This window comes from Neltuma alba, unplaced genomic scaffold (assembly GCF_004799145.2).
Source record: "Neltuma alba isolate B1F8T4 unplaced genomic scaffold, ASM479914v2 tig00010380_pilon, whole genome shotgun sequence".
Taxonomy (NCBI): Eukaryota; Viridiplantae; Streptophyta; class Magnoliopsida; order Fabales; family Fabaceae; genus Neltuma; species Neltuma alba.
In genome coordinates, this window is record NW_021635284.1 from 494,248 (window position 1) to 511,809 (window position 17,562).

A 17,562-nucleotide genomic window follows, 5' to 3' on the forward strand; every position below is an offset into this window, starting at 1 on the left:
AAATCATGAGCTTTTTGGTGAAGCCACACCAAAATCAAAGGCAATGAGAGAATTTTATTCTCATGCACGCGGAATCACAGAAATAAAATGGCATTCAGTTCATGGCCCAATTGGTGGAATTTCCTAACGCTATTCACCATTCTATAATCCTTGTGCAAAATCGTGAGCTTTTTTTTTTGTTTTTTTGTGAAGCCATGATGAATTCCGAGGCAATGAGACAATGTGTTTCTCATCCCCTTGAAATCTCTGAAGTAACATGGTTTTCAGTTTATGGCCTAATTTGTGGAATTACGTAAAGCTATTGTTCACCATTCCGTAGCCTTATGCGAAACCGTTAATTTTTTGTGTAGCCGTGCTGAAATCTGAGGCAACGAGAGAATTTCATTCTTACGCATGCAAAATCTCTAAAACAAAGTGGCTTTCTCTTCATGGCTGAATTGGTGGAATTTCCAAAAGCAATTCACCATTCTAGAAACTTTATACAAAATCATGAGATTTTTGGTGAATGGACCTTGTGACAAGGCACTGAGAGAATTTCATTCTCATGCAGCCGAAATCTCTTTAATAGAACGGCATTCAGTTCATGGCCCAAATGGTGGAATTTTCAAAAGCAATTCACCATTCTATAATCCTTATGCCTAATTGTGAGTTTTTTTTATTTGAAGCCGCGATGAATTTCGTGGCAATGAGAGAATTTCATTCTCATTTGGGTGAAATCTCTGAAGTAAAATGGCTTTCGGCTCGTGGCCTAATTTGTGGAATTACCTAAAGCTATTCACCATCTAGAAGCCTTATGACAAATCGTGAGATTTTTGGTGAAGCCATTCCATATTCCAACGCAATGAGAGCATTTGATTCTCAGTAGTGTGAAATCTCTGAAATAAAATGGCATTCACTTCATGGCCCAATTGGTGAGACTACCCAAAGCTATTCACTACTCTGAAGCAGTATGCAAAATCATTAGATTTTGTGTGAAGCGATGCCATATTCCAAGGCAATGAGAGAATTCGATTCTCAACCACGTGAAATCTCTGGGATAAAATGGCCTTCAGTTCATGTCCTAATTGGCGAAATTACCCAAAGCTATTCACCACTCTAGAAACCTTATGAAAAATCATGAGCTTTTTGGTGAAGCCACACCAAAATCAAAGGCAATGAGAGAATTTTATTCTCATGCACGCGGAATCACAGAAATAAAATGCCATTCAGTTCATGGCCCAATTGGTGGAATTTCCTAACGCTATTGACCATTCTATAATCCTTGTGCAAAATCGTGAGCTTTTTTTTTTTTTTTGTGAAGCCATGATGAATTCCGAGGAAATGAGACAATGTGTTTCTCATCCGCTTGAAATCTCTGAAGTAACATGGTTTTCAGTTTATGGCCTAATTTGTGGAATTACCTAAAGCTATTGTTCACCATTCAGTAAGCCTTATGCGAAACCGTGAGTTTTTTTGTGTAGCCGCGCCGAAATCTGAGGCAACGAGAGAATTTCATTCTTACGCATGCAAAATCTCTAAAACAAAATGGCTTTCTCTTCATGGCTGAATTGGTGGAATTTCCAAAAGCAATTCACCATTCTAGAAACTTTATGCAAAATCATGAGATTTTTGGTGAATGGACCTTGTGACAAGGCACTGAGAGAATTTCATTCTCATGCAGCCGAAATCTCTTTAATAGAACGGCATTCAGTTCATGGCCCAAATGGTGGAATTTTCAAAAGCAATTCACCATTCTATAATCCTTATGCCTAATTGTGAGTTTTTTTTATTTGAAGCCGCGATGAATTTCGTGGCAATGAGAGAATTTCATTCTCATTTGGGTGAAATCTCTGAAGTAAAATGGCTTTCGGCTCGTGGCCTAATTTGTGGAATTACCCAAAGCTATTCACCATCTAGAAGCCTCATGACAAATCGTGAGATTTTTGGTGAAGCCATTCCATATTCCAAGGCAATGAGAGCATTTGATTCTCAGTAGCGTGAAATCTTTGAAATAAAATGACATACAGTTCATGGCCCAATTGGTGAGACTACCTAAAGCTATTCACTACTCTGAAGCCATATGCAAAATCATTAGATTTTTTGTGAAGCCATGCCATATTCTAAGGCAATGAGAGAATTCGATTCTCAACCACGTGAAATCTCTGGGATAAAATGGCCTTCAGTTCATGTCCTAATTGGCGAAATTACCCAAAGCTATTCACCACTCTAGAAACCTTATGAAAAATCATGAGCTTTTTGGTGAAGCCACACCAAAATCAAAGGCAATGAGAGAATTTTATTCTCATGCACGCGGAATCACAGAAATAAAATGGCATTTAGTTCATGGCCCAATTGGTGGAATTTCCTAACGCTATTGACCATTCTATAATCCTTGTGCAAAATCGTGAGCTTTTTTTTGTTTTTTTGTGAAGCCATGATGAATTCCGAGGCAATGAGACAATGTGTTTCTCATCCCCTTGAAATCTCTGAAGTAACATGGTTTTCAGTTTATGGCCTAATTTGTGGAATTACCTAAAGCTATTGTTCACCATTCAGTAAGCCTTATGCGAAACCGTGAGTTTTTTTGTGTAGCCGCGCCGAAATCTGAGGCAACGAGAGAATTTCATTCTTACGCATGCAAAATCTCTAAAACAAAATGGCTTTCTCTTCATGGCTGAATTGGTGGAATTTCCAAAAGCAATTCACCATTCTAGAAACTTTATGCAAAATCATGAGATTTTTGGTGAATGGACCTTGTGACAAGGCACTGAGAGAATTTCATTCTCATGCAGCCGAAATCTCTTTAATAGAACGGCATTCAGTTCATGGCCCAAATGGTGGAATTTTCAAAAGCAATTCACCATTCTATAATCCTTATGCCTAATTGTGAGTTTTTTTTATTTGAAGCCGCGATGAATTTCGTGGCAATGAGAGAATTTCATTCTCATTTGGGTGAAATCTCTGAAGTAAAATGGCTTTCGGCTCGTGGCCTAATTTGTGGAATTACCCAAAGCTATTCACCATCTAGAAGCCTCATGACAAATCGTGAGATTTTTGGTGAAGCCATTCCATATTCCAAGGCAATGAGAGCATTTGATTCTCAGTAGCGTGAAATCTTTGAAATAAAATGACATACAGTTCATGGCCCAATTGGTGAGACTACCTAAAGCTATTCACTACTCTGAAGCCATATGCAAAATCATTAGATTTTTTGTGAAGCCATGCCATATTCTAAGGCAATGAGAGAATTCGATTCTCAACCACGTGAAATCTCTGGGATAAAATGGCCTTCAGTTCATGTCCTAATTGGCGAAATTACCCAAAGCTATTCACCACTCTAGAAACCTTATGAAAAATCATGAGCTTTTTGGTGAAGCCACACCAAAATCAAAGGCAATGAGAGAATTTTATTCTCATGCACGCGGAATCACAGAAATAAAATGGCATTTAGTTCATGGCCCAATTGGTGGAATTTCCTAACGCTATTGACCATTCTATAATCCTTGTGCAAAATCGTGAGCTTTTTTTGTTTTTTTGTGAAGCCATGATGAATTCCGAGGCAATGAGACAATGTGTTTCTCATCCGCTTGAAATCTCTGAAGTAACATGGTTTTCAGTTTATGGCCTAATTTGTGGAATTACCTAAAGCTATTGTTCACCATTCCATAGGCCTTATGCGAAACCGTTAATTATTTTGTGTAGCCGTGTTGAAATCTGAGGCAACGAGAGAATTTCATTCTTACGCATGCAAAATCTCTAAAACAAAATGGCTTTCTCTTCATGGCTGAATTGGTGGAATTTCCAAAAGCAATTTCACCATTCTAGAAACTTTATGCAAAATCATGAGATTTTTGGTGAATGGACCTTGTAACGAGGCACTGAGACAATTTCATTCTCATGCAGCCGAAATCTCTTTAATAGAACGGCATTCAGTTCATGGCCCAAATGGTGGAATTTTCAAAAGCAATTCACCATTCTATAATCCTTATGCCTAATCATGAGTTTTTTTTTTATTTGAAGCCACGATGAATTCCGTGGCAATGAGAGAATTTCATTCTCATTTGCGTGAAATCTCTGAAATAAAATGGCTTTCGCCTCATGGGCAAATTTGTGGAATTACGCAATGCTATTCACCATGTAGAAGCCTTATGACAAATCGTGAGATTTTTGGTGAAGCCATTCCATATTCCAACGCAATAAGAGCATTTGATTCTCAGTAGCGTGAAATCTCTGAAATAAAATGGCATTCACTTCATGGCCCAATTGGTGAGACTACCCAAAGCTATTCACTACTCTGAAGCAGTATGCAAAATCATTAGATTTTTTTGTGAAGCCATGCCATATTCTAAGGCAATGAGAGAATTCGATTCTCAACCACGTGAAATCTCTGGGATAAAATGGCCTTCAGTTCATGTCCTAATTGGTGGAATTACCCAAAGCTATTCACCACTCTAGAAACCTTATGAAAAATCATGAGTTTTTGCTGAAGCCACACCAAAATCTGAGGCAGTGAGAGAATTTTATTCTCATGCACGTGAAGTCACAGAAACAAAATGGCATTTAGTTCATGGCCCGATTGGTGCAATTTCCTAAAGCTATTCACCATTCTATAATCCTTGTGCAAAATCGTGAGTTTTTTTTTTTGTGAAGCCATGCTGAATTCCAAGGCAATAAGAGAATTTTTTTCTCATCCGCTTGAAATCTCTGAAGTAACATGGTTTTCAGTTTATGGCCTAATTTGTGGAATTACCTAAAGCTATTGTTCACCATTCCGTAAGCCTTATGCGAAACCGTGAGTTTTTTTGTGTAGCCGCGCCGAAATCTGAGGCAACGAGAGAATTTCATTCTTACGCATGCAAAATCTCTAAAACAAAGTGGCTTTCTCTTCATGGCTGAATTGGTGGAATTTCCAAAAGCAATTCACCATTCTAGAAACTTTATGCAAAATCATGAAATTTTTGGTGAATGGACCTTGTAACGAGGCAATGAGAGAATTTCATTCTCATGCAGCCGAAATCTCTTTAATAGAACGGCATTCAGTTCATGGCCCAAATAGTGGAATTTTCGAAAGAAATTCACCATTCTATAATCCTTATGCCTAATCATGAGTTTTTTTTTATTTGAAGCCACGATGAATTTCGTGGCAATGAGAGAATTTCATTCTCATTTGCGTGAAATCTCTGAACTAAAATGGCTTTCGGCTCGTGGCCTAATTTGTGGAATTACCCAAAGCTATTCACCATCTAGAAGCCTTATGACAAATCGTGAGATTTTTGGTGAAGCCATTCCATATTCCAAGGCAATGAGAGCATTTGATTCTCAGTAGCGTGAAATCTCTGAAATAAAATGGCATTCAGTTCATGGCCCAATTGGTGAGACTACCCAAAGCTATTCACTACTCTGAAGCAGTATGCAAAATCAATAGATTTTTTGTGAAGCGATGCCATATTCCAAGGCAATGAGAGAATTCGATTCTCAACCACGTGAAATCTCTGGGATAAAATGGCCTTCAGTTCATGTCCTAATTGGCGAAATTACCCAAAGCTATTCACCACTCTAGAAACCTTATGAAAAATCATGAGCTTTTTGGTGAAGCCACACCAAAATCAAAGGCAATGAGAGAATTTTATTCTCATGCACGCGGAATCACAGAAATAAAATGGCATTCAGTTCATGGCCCAATTGGTGGAATTTCCTAACGCTATTCACCATTCTATAATCCTTGTGCAAAATCGTGAGCTTTTTTTTTTGTTTTTTTGTGAAGCCATGATGAATTCCGAGGCAATGAGACAATGTGTTTCTCATCCCTTGAAATCTCTGAAGTAACATGGTTTTCAGTTTATGGCCTAATTTGTGGAATTACGTAAAGCTATTGTTCACCATTCCGTAGCCTTATGCGAAACCGTTAATTATTTTGTGTAGCCGTGCTGAAATCTGAGGCAACGAGAGAATTTCATTCTTACGCATGCAAAATCTCTAAAACAAAGTGGCTTTCTCTTCATGGCTGAATTGGTGGAATTTCCAAAAGCAATTCACCATTCTAGAAACTTTATACAAAATCATGAGATTTTTGGTGAATGGACCTTGCGACGAGGCACTGAGAGAATTTCATTCTCATGCAGCCGAAATCTCTTTAATAGAACGGCATTCAGTTCATGGCCCAAATGGTGGAATTTTCAAAAGCAATTCACCATTCTATAATCCTTATGCCTAATCGTGAGTTTTTTTTATTTGAAGCCGCGATGAATTTCGTGGCAATGAGAGAATTTCATTCTCATTTGGGTGAAATCTCTGAAGTAAAATGGCTTTCGGCTCGTGGCCTAATTTGTGGAATTACCCAAAGCTATTCACCATCTAGAAGCCTCATGACAAATCGTGAGATTTTTGGTGAAGCCATTCCATATTCCAAGGCAATGAGAGCATTTGATTCTCAGTAGCGTGAAATCTCTGAAATAAAATGACATTCAGTTCATGGCCCAATTGGTGAGACTACCTAAAGCTATTCACTACTCTGAAGCCATATGCAAAATCATTAGATTTTTTGTGAAGCCATCCATATTCTAAGGCAATGAGAGAATTCAATTCTCAACCACGTGAAATCTCTGGGATAAAATGGCCTTCAGTTCATGTCCTAATTGGCGAAATTACCCAAAGCTATTCACCACTCTAGAAACCTTATGAAAAATCATGAGTTTTTGCTGAAGCCACACCAAAATCTGAGGCAGTGAGAGAATTTTATTCTCTTGCACGTGAAGTCACAGAAACAAAATGGCATTTAGTTCATGGCCCGATTGGTGCAATTTCCTAAAGCTATTCACCATTCTATAATCCTTGTGCAAAATCGTGAGGTTTTTTTTTTTGTGAAGCCATGCTGAATTCCGAGGCAATAAGAGAATTTGTTTCTCATCCGCTTGAAATCTCTGAAGTAACATGGTTTTCAGTTTATGGCCTAATTTGTGGAATTACCTAAAGCTATTGTTCACCATTCAGTAAGCCTTATGCGAAACCGTGAGTTTTTTTGTGTAGCCGCGCCGAAATCTGAGGCAACGAGAGAATTTCATTCTTACACATGCAAAATCTCTAAAACAAAATGGCTTTCTCTTCATGACTGAATTGGTGGAATTTCCAAAAGCAATTCACCATTCTAGAAACTTTATGCAAAATCATGAGATTTTTGGTGAATGGACCTTGTAACGAGGCAATGAGAGAATTTCATTCTCATGCAGCCGAAATCTCTTTAATAGAACGGCATTCAGTTCATGGCCCAAATAGTGGAATTTTCGAAAGCAATTCACCATTCTATAATCCTTATGCCTAATCATGAGTTTTTTTTTATTTGAAGCCACGATGAATTTCGTGGCAATGAGAGAATTTCATTCTCATTTGCGTGAAATCTCTGAACTAAAATGGCTTTTGGCTCGTGGCCTAATTTGTGGAATTACCCAAAACTATTCACCATCTAGAAGCCTTATGACAAATCGTGAGATTTTTGGTGAAGCCATTCCATATTCCAACGCAATGAGAGCATTTGATTCTCAGTAGCGTGAAATCTCTGAAATAAAATGGCATTCAGTTCATGGCCCAATTGGTGAGACTACCCAAAGCTATTCACTACTCTGAAGCCATAACTGGCTTCGAGTAGCATCTAATAATGGCTTTTCATTTCTTCATTTCTTCTAATGATTTTACTGAATAACATGTTTGAGTAGCATATTGCTCGAGAGCTTAATCGGTCAATGTAGAACTTCTGGTCTTTGCCTCAATAAATTCTAATTCTAATTCAAGCAAAACGAAGGTCAACTTTGAGTCTAATTTCTAATGCAATAGGAAGTACCCGAAAATTCATTGTAGTCACAAAGTTATCTTCATCACAGTGACTAAAGGTTGGAATAAAGGTGTTAAACCCAACTGCAATGTTTTGAGCAACATCTCCCTCATATGAAACTCTTTGAAGCTGATTTTGGTGTCCATGAACCATGTTCTGAGTCTAGTTTCATATGATCAAGTTTCACCTCAAACGGATTTGTGGTTTAAGAGATATTAGAGAAATACTGAATCTATGTCGGAGCTGAACGAAGAACAGAGCATAACAAAGTATATGTTTTATCAATAAATTGATCGATAAGTGGCTGATCGAATAATTAATCAATAAATGCCCTTGAAAATCACCTCTGAAGCTTATTTTCAATATTTATATGAAGGGTGACTCAATATATGATGATATAACTTTCGGTTTGTGCATTTTAGCTTCCGATTGAGCCATACAAACTTCTAATCGAGCATAGCAACTTCCAATATCAAATCTATGAATTTGAATCTTGATATTTTCATTTGATCTTGCAAATTCTTCTTTTCTCAATCTCTCCTTTTCTTCTTCCTCTTGATCATTTTCCATAATTCAAAGTTTAACATAATAACTCATTTCTTTTCGTGAAGAAACTACACAAGATATTAAGTACAGTAGTTAGTTAAAGTATGAGACAAATAATTTATGCAAACTTTTTGCTCTATTATTTGGCATCATCAAAACTAATCATATCTAACATCTTAATTAACCAAAATTCTCTAAAATTGCATAAAATTTTAAAATAAGTCATTTGTACATTGTTTTCACCTTCTGGGCCTTAAACCCTGTTCTACACTTTCTCTATTATATTTTCTATGATTTTTCAAGGATTTTTAAAAAATTTTTGACATAATTTCTAAGTCTGTCATTTCTTAACTAAATATTTTAAAAATAACAATCCGGTTCCTGCTCAGCTTTCAATTTAAGAGTTGTTTTGTCTATCTGTCTACTATACCCCTTAGCCCACTGTTTATTTTATATTTCTCATTTTCAGGATTAAAATTAACAGGATGTGACATTTAACATGGGTGTCACTCCTAAATCTACCATTCAAAATCTATTTTAACCACTGTAAAAGACCTTTTCTATGATAGTAAGTGTTGTTATAATCGTATTTCAACTCGTGAAATCACACAATTTTCTAATGTTACATATTATATTCTATTTAACTTGAACTAAGAAACAGAAATCGACAAACTTGCATAAAACTGATTTGAAATTGCGGCTTCTTTGTAAACGCAAGTTTTCTAACTGACTTTATGAGTTCGTATACAAATTGAATGTAATCAACTATTTTTAAGAGCTATTTATTGATAGAGTTAAACTCTTAGGAATAATTATATTTTATAATAGTTAATTTTTTTCAATAAATATTTTTCACTAATTATATAAAATTTAATAATTTAAGATTTACAATTTAAAATTTATTGCATTCATAGTTAATTTTATATTACAAAATATTTTATAAACATAAAAATTATGATATCAATAGTAATATTAATGTATGAAAATTATTGTTCCATAATAATTGTCAAAATAATCCATGTGAATTTTCAATAATATATCATACAAAAATAAAAAGTAAATATACAATATAATATAGAAAAATCCCAAAAAAATAACTGTTAAATTTTAAAATTCCAAATCAGTATTAGCTACTACACTCGTAAAAAAAATGACTATACTCAAACAGCAAATCACAACGCATTTTTCTGGTAATTCCTAATTTAAAATTTTTATATTCAACAGTCATTTTTTTAGGATTTTTCCTATAATATAATACATTAATATATATACATATATAAATTATATAGTTGATTAATTTTAATTAAAAACAAAAAAAATTTCAAGACTCGCTAAAACCTATAACTATAAGAAAATTGATTTAGGATGCAAAATTTAAAATTTGCCTACTTTGAAATTAAGTTTTTATTGAAAATTATAAATTAATTAGCAATGCAAATATACAAAAATTATTTTTTAATTATAACAATTAAAATTAAAACTGTCATTTAATCATTTTTTAAAATATTATATATATAAACAGATATATATATTTAATTATTATGTAATATAATATTATATATATAATTTTGTCTTTGAAAGCCATTATTGCTCAATTGACTAAGGTTTTGTTGCGCTCATTCCCAAACACAACGCTCCCACACTTTCCCCAAACCATATGGGAATTTGATCCGCGACCTTCCTCAACAAGAATGCCAAGAGCTAAGCCTCGTTGGCATAAATAACGTTATTTTTAATTGGGCCTTCCACCTTGATAGTTATCTTATGCTTCTTAGGTTCTCAATATAAGATCTAATTAGAAGATTGATCTTGATCTTAAATATAAAATTTATTTTTTATATTACCAATTCTTTCTTAAATTACCCCTATTAAATAATTAAATACTATAATAATACTTATTACTCATTAATAATACACCTATATATTTTATAAAGTGGGTGAGTACTTATTACTTATCAATTCCACCCATACATCAATTCTACTGCCTTATATTTTTAATAAAATAATTTTTAAAAAAATTTCATACAAATACCCATTCAACGTGATTGGATTTCTTACCTCCAAAGAATAACATAATAAAATATTAATCATATTATCTATTTTCTTTATGGCTAGAAAAACATAATCTTCTATTTATAACCCAATCAAATAGAAAAAATTCCTCCCAAAAGAAAAAACAAATTAATTCTTTTCTTAATAAACAAGGAAATTAAAAAAGGATGGTGCTTAAGCCAAAAGAAGTTGGATGACATCAGATTGGAACGTCATAAGCGAATTCACCAGAGTCTAAGGGGGTGTTTGGATATAACCAAACCATGGTTTGGAGAATAGCTTCTGGAGAATAGATTCTTGGGAGAATAGATTTTTTGAAGAATAGATTTTGTGAAAAAGTGATTCTGAGAAGTGAGAGTGTTTGAATAGTTGTTACCAGAAGCACTTTTTACATGTACAAATTACTAAAAAAGGCATAAGTTAATATGGTAATTACAGAAAAAATATATTTTATGATATATTTTAATTTGAAGGAATAAAATTGTTAATAATATATTTTTTATTAACATAATTAATAATACATAAGATAATATAATTAATAAATAATTAATATATATATTTATAAGATATAAGATTAAATATATTTATAAAAAAAATATGTTTATAAAAAAAACAACAAGATATATATCCTATAGGCTCTCACACTCTCCCTTTTTTTTCCAAAAGCAAAAAATTTTTGCTTTTCCCAAAACCATGGTTTTGACTTTATTAAGGGTGTTTGGGTGATTTTTTCCCAAACCATGGTTTGGGTTGCAACCCAAACACCCCCTAAATTTTTCTGAAATATCAGTTTTTTAATGAAGTTTTAACGGAGGGTATTTTGAAAAAAATATGCCATATTTATGATTCTTACATAACTTAACTAACTTTTTTAATTTAATCAAAATACTTAAATAGGTTTTATATTAAATACCAGAGGAGTACTACCTCTAACTTTTAATATAAGAGTTAGATAATTTATTAGGGGATATTATAAAAATTAGTTAAATTAGTTATTTATGATAAATATATATTGATTTTTCTATATTATCCCCACTCAATCATGCATATTAAAAATACACTTAAGTGGAAATACATTACGATCAATAGAAATATTTTTTAAAAAACATTATAAATTTGAGAAACAAAGTGAATTAAAGTCTTATATTTGGAACAGAAGATAGTAATTTATTTTGTAATATTTAATAAATGGGTTTGGTGGCTCGTACTAGGGCTGTGCATTGGGAGGGCTGGGCAAGGCAAGCCCCTTGCCCGAAAGATGGCAGCCCGCTGCCCGGCCCTACCCAATAGAAGCCCTAACCATTTTGGGCAGGGCAAGGGCGGGCTGGGCCGGGTAGGGCCAGCTTAATGACACCATGCCCTATATCATATGTAGTAAAAAATTCAATTATCTTGTTTTGAGACAAGTGAGAGGAAAAAAAATTATCACGAATGAGTCTATCACTCATATATATATTTATATATATAAGGCCTATGTAGTCTTGTTCTTCAGCTTTTGATTTCTTATAGGAGGTAAAAATATATATATTTAATAATTAGAAGATTTAATAATTAAGCTAAATCAATAATTCAATTCCTCAATTTATTCACATAGATGGCGGATTCTTATGATCATGTGAAAGCACAAAATTTGAAAGGTGGTCTTATTTTTCTTTTTTTTAAAAAAAAATTGGATGTAAGAGAAAAAGAAGAAAATTTGACTTGGAGTAATTTAGCATATTGAATCTTATATTTTGATATTTAGCTCTTTTATATAATTATAATTTTTATGTTTCATTCATTTTTTTCTAATTTTACCTAATTTTTTTAGCCAAAATAAAAAAGATAATTGTTGAAAATAATATTATCTTATATATATAATTATATATTTTTTCGGATAGGACCAAATGGACAGGGCAACATACCCTGCCCGCGACCTTGCCCTGACCGTGAATCAGCCCGACCCGAAGATGTCCATTTTTGCTTGGGTAACTTTTTACTGGGTTGGGCTGAGCGTTTTTCTTGCGGGCTCGGACGGGCTTATTGGGCATGTGGGCCTTATGCACACCCCTAGCTCGTACTAAATTTGCCCATCTTGGCAACAAAAAATAGTTGCTAGCTACTACGCTCACAGTGAGTAGAACTCTTTTTTTTTAAAAGGATAATATTATAAATTTACAAGCATTTTAAAATGATAATTAATTTAGAATTTTGCAAATTGAAATAATATTTCTTAGTTTTTGAAATTCAAATGTTATTCTTATGAAAAGTTTCCTGTCATAAACATGCAAATGAGCAGAGACAAGCGGCGTCACTTAAGAAGTAAAATTTTTGTCGGTGGAACTATAATTGACATTATGTCTCCACTCACTTTGTGGACCGAAATACTCCTCCGATCCTTATTATAAGATCCCATTTAACTTTTTATTTAGTCCTAATTATAAGACCCCAATCCATTTTGTCTCTTATATTTATACATTTTTTCCAAGATAATCCTTCTAATAATGATAGTTTTAGCCAATATACTTAATTAGCAAGGATATTTTAGGAATGACAACACTTATTTATTATAAATAACCAACTTAACTTACTTCTTTAATCTCCTCAAATAAGTCAATTGGGTCTTATAATTAGGACCGGAGGAGTAGTATTTTTAATGTCCATCAAATCGTTTTGGCCCAACAAAGTCTAGATCAAATATTCAGAATTTCAGGCCAAAAAAAAAAGATAAAAAATCTTCAGAATTATATATAAACCCCAACCAATAGGGATTGGGTTTAACAGAATAGGCTAATCTCCCACAACATTCGAATCTCTATTGGGAGATATATCCACATTTAGTGCCTGACAATACCTCGAATAGGATTGCCTCTAATAAGAGGATACCTATGCTTTAACCAAAAAAAAAAACCCAAAAAAGACTACGTCCAATCTTCAAAGTCTGGAGAGAGGAGAGTTGCTGGGGATTGTCTCTTTTGGTGTTTTTTCCCAAATTCTTTTCTTTATGATTACTATGATAATGTAACGCCTGGAATATATCAAGATACAGGCTAAATTGTACAAAAGTCCTCTGAATTTTGACACGATTGCATATAACTTTCTTAACGTCTCAAGGTTTAAATTTAACTAGCTTGATCTCTTACTTTTTTATTATGGACCCTTTACCATTAACTTACCATTATTTTTTTAACGGAATTTGCAATGCCAGATCAATATAAAACATTTTGCATCCTATGTGGCATCTAACTTGCCTAATATTTCAATACTAAACTCCCTTCTATTAATTTTATCCTATTTAATGTTTATCAAAACCAACTCTTTTCTTTCACGGTAATATATTACGATATTATGATCTTATTTTACAATCTTAATAAATTTATTATGATTTTGACAATCATTTATTAATTAAAATAGCAATTTTGTATGGCAAAACATAGAAGAAAAATGTTATTTAAAAATTTATATTGACAAAAAAATATAAGAATAAAAATGAGTAAGAGTTTTTTTAATGATAAAATGACATTGTAATCCTTATATAAAAATGATATAATTACTATAAAATAATTATATTAGATAGGATGCCACATAAGATACAAAGTGTCTTATATTGATTTGATATGACAAATTTCATTAAAAAAATGACCGTAAGTTAACAGCAGAGTATCTATAATAAAAAGAATAAAGGTCAATTTTGCCTTAAAAATTTTCACAAAAAAGCACTGAGCAATAGCATCAAGAAGTTTTTTTTTTTTTTGAAGCAATGTTATTTTGAAAGTAATAAAAACGAAGCAATGTCGCCCTCCGTTAGCAAGCCCTAATGGTCAACCATTAGTTGACTAAATTATGTTGATACAACTTGCCACGTGGCATAATATGCCACCTATTATTCCACATAATATGCCATGTCATCAAACAGAATGGAATAACAAATCATATCTAAAATTTTTTTTTTAAAAAAAAGAAAACATAAAATACCCAGATTTAAAGGGATGGGGATGAACACGATCTGAGGATGAAACTCATCGAGCTATTGAGCCTCAGATCGTGATCTACTTTGCTCCCAATCCCACAAGCGTAGAAATTGGTTTGCACGATCGTCATGTCTTTGTCCAAGAACTCAAAGTCTCGACGAAGATGAACCCAGTGGAGGAGGTTCACAGCAATCAGTGATGATAAAGATGAGGGCGATGGCGAAGTGGAGAAGGTGAGAGAAAAAGAGATAAACCAGCATACGTAAAGTGAAAGAGAGAACAAGAGAGGGGAGAAGCTCGAGAGTTTCATTGGCCGATGAGGGAGAGATTGAGCCAACAGGGATCACATAACAGAGACGCAGGGGACATGATCAATGTTGTCATCGGCGTCGCAGGTGGCGGAGAGCAACGTGGTTGGTTGGGATGGCGTCGCGAGTGGAGGGGGTGTCGTGGGTGGTGGGGACGACGCCGCGGGTAGTGGGGGCGATGACACAGGTGGAGGGGATGTCACAGTTGGTGGGGACGGAGTTGCCGCAGGGGATGAAGAATTGATGCTTGGAAGAATTAAGGTAGTTCTCTCGATTGTTCCTGAATGCTTTGGTTAGAAGTTAAGGACATGTTTGGCATTTCATATTTTTTGATTTAATTTTTGATGATTTGGTGTCCTAGTTTAGTCAGCTAACAGTTGACCGTTAAAGCTTACTAACAGATCGAACGCGACATTGCTACATTTTTTTATTACTTTCGGGATAACATTGTTCCAAAAAAAACTTCCTATACCCAATGCTCTTTTGTGGAAACTTTTGAGACAAAAATGACCTTTATCCCATAATAAAATAATAAAAGATTAAGGGGTTGAATTTAAATTTTAAAATGTCAAGAAGGTTATATGCAATTGACTTATAATTCATAAGAGTTTATTGTAATTTAGCGTAAGATATATATAGACTCAAAATTTCCATGGGATAAAGCGATTTATTAGATGGAGAGCATTCCAAGCAATGTATAATGCTTGTGGTCTTGTGGACCCATTGAACAAAATAAAATATGAAGGCAATAATATAATGTGCAGCATTTTTTGGAAAATTATATTTTAGGGCTAAAATCATATATTTTTGGGTTGAAATAATACTGCTATGTTATTTTTTTTTCCTGATAAATTTTATGAAAATTGAATTGCAAATAACGATTTAAATAACAACAAATTTAGAAATTTGAAAATTTCAATTGCAAATAAGGCAATTAATTTTCAAATGCAACTGTCGATTTGTAAATAAGATTAATGTTTACAACCATATAAACTGATATTTACCACTTATTTTTCAAGGAAAAAATCGGCGACCTAGCTCTTATTAATATGTCATATTTTGGGACTTAAATTACATTCCCTATAAAATTAAATCGCAAGCACACCCTTGCACTCACAACATTATAGCTTACCAAAAGAAAAAATAAACACTCAGTAGTTTAACTCAGTCTTATCTTTGATTGGCAACTGAGGGATGCTCTGTTCATGTCTAAAGAAATTACCTGGGTCGACCTTAGATTTCACCTTCGCCAACCTTATAAAATTATCCTTAAAATACTTAAATCCCCAAGCGCTTGACCTCAATAAGCTTGTCTCATTAAATCGGTTCATCCCCAGATCAAGATCTCTGTAATTCACATACGCTTCCCTGGGAAAACTTGAAGCATAAGGAGCCATAGTGTCATACACTTTCCTAATCCATTTCATATGCTTCTCTATGTTCTTCTCTTCATTTGGCAACGCAGTAAAATACTGTATCATGAAGAGTGTTCCTTTTCTGTGAGGAAATGGAGTAGCAGATTCTGAAATTTTGTTCATGATTCCTCCATACGGAGTCCAAAGCATGGCGGGCATATCTTCCTGTAGAAACAATTCCCAAAGAGAATTCAATGCAGTCTCAGGAATCACTTGCCTTGCAAAATCTGACTTGCTCTTGAAAGATAACTTGGCGATGGATTTCCCTTGCAGAAGAATTTCTGGGGATGTGTTGTTTAATTTGGATAGCCAGCATAATAAAGTACAGATTTGATCCAACTTGTTTCTAAACAATCCTTTTTGGTTAAGCCCAACTCAGGAAAACTTTTCGTCATCAATTTGAGAAGCTTATTGGTCCCACCGAGAAAAAGAGCATTAAAAGAAGCTGATACAGTTCTTTTACCTGAAACACTAGAATTTATTGTTCGAATTTGAACTCTAAGGAAGAGATTTTCATCAATGTTTGGTGCTACTTGCTGCCATTTGTGAAGAATTTTGTTTGCATTTTGTTCTAAGGTTTTATTGACAGTAAAAACTGTCACTATAGATGGAACTTGAACTAGTTTGATCTTCCACCATAGAATAATCCCAAAGCTTCCACCACCTCCTCCTCTAATTGCCCAAAACAGGTCTTCTCCCATGGCTGCTCTGTCAAGAATCTTGCCATTAGCATCAACGATTCGTGCATCGATCACATTATCAGCGCCAAGGCCATACTTTCTCAACATGGTGCCATAAGCACCTCTAGTAATGTGACCACCGATGCCTAAACTTGTCCATATGCTTGCAGGGAAGCCATGGACTGGACTTTTCTCAGAAATTCTGTAGTAAACTTCTCCTATTGTAGCGCTGGCCTGAATCCATGCTGTGTTTCCTGCTATATTGCGACTCGGATAGCACGTAGCTTGGAGAGATCCAGGACCATGAATGGCTTCTCAATGAAAGTGTCAGAAAAATTGGAGAATGGATCGAAAACATACCGGGTCGGATCTCGGGTCGGGTCGGTCGGATCTTCTTAGCTCACGCTTAAGCTAGACTATGAAAGTCTAAGCTTTTAAGTGCACAGCAGAGCACCACTTTTGCAAGAAAGAAAATAAGAGAGAGAGAGATAGTAGGAAAACTCTACTACTGGAGTGATTTGAACTGATGGGGGGAAGCCTCTATTTATAGCTTTTGTCAGAGATATTTTGGGTAGCATAAAAATATCCACTGAGCCCATCAGATAAAATTTGAGATAAGATATAATATATCCTTATCTCATAATATCATGATATTTTGAATTCAAATCCAGAATCAATCACAATTAATTCTAAATATATATACTTAATATATATTTAATCTACACAATATAAATTAATTAATTTAATATAAATTAATTAGATTTATATCGTAACCGATTGGATATGATTCAGGGTGTTTGACCAAGT

The 17,562-nt window shown here is 34.1% G+C and overlaps 1 pseudogene; it reads right to left on the reverse strand.

Moving 5' to 3' along the window:
• Nucleotides 1-15,811: 15,811 nt before the first annotated feature.
• Nucleotides 15,812-16,979, reverse strand: LOC114756277 (berberine bridge enzyme-like 15; annotated as a pseudogene).
• Nucleotides 16,980-17,562: the final 583 nt, after the last annotated feature.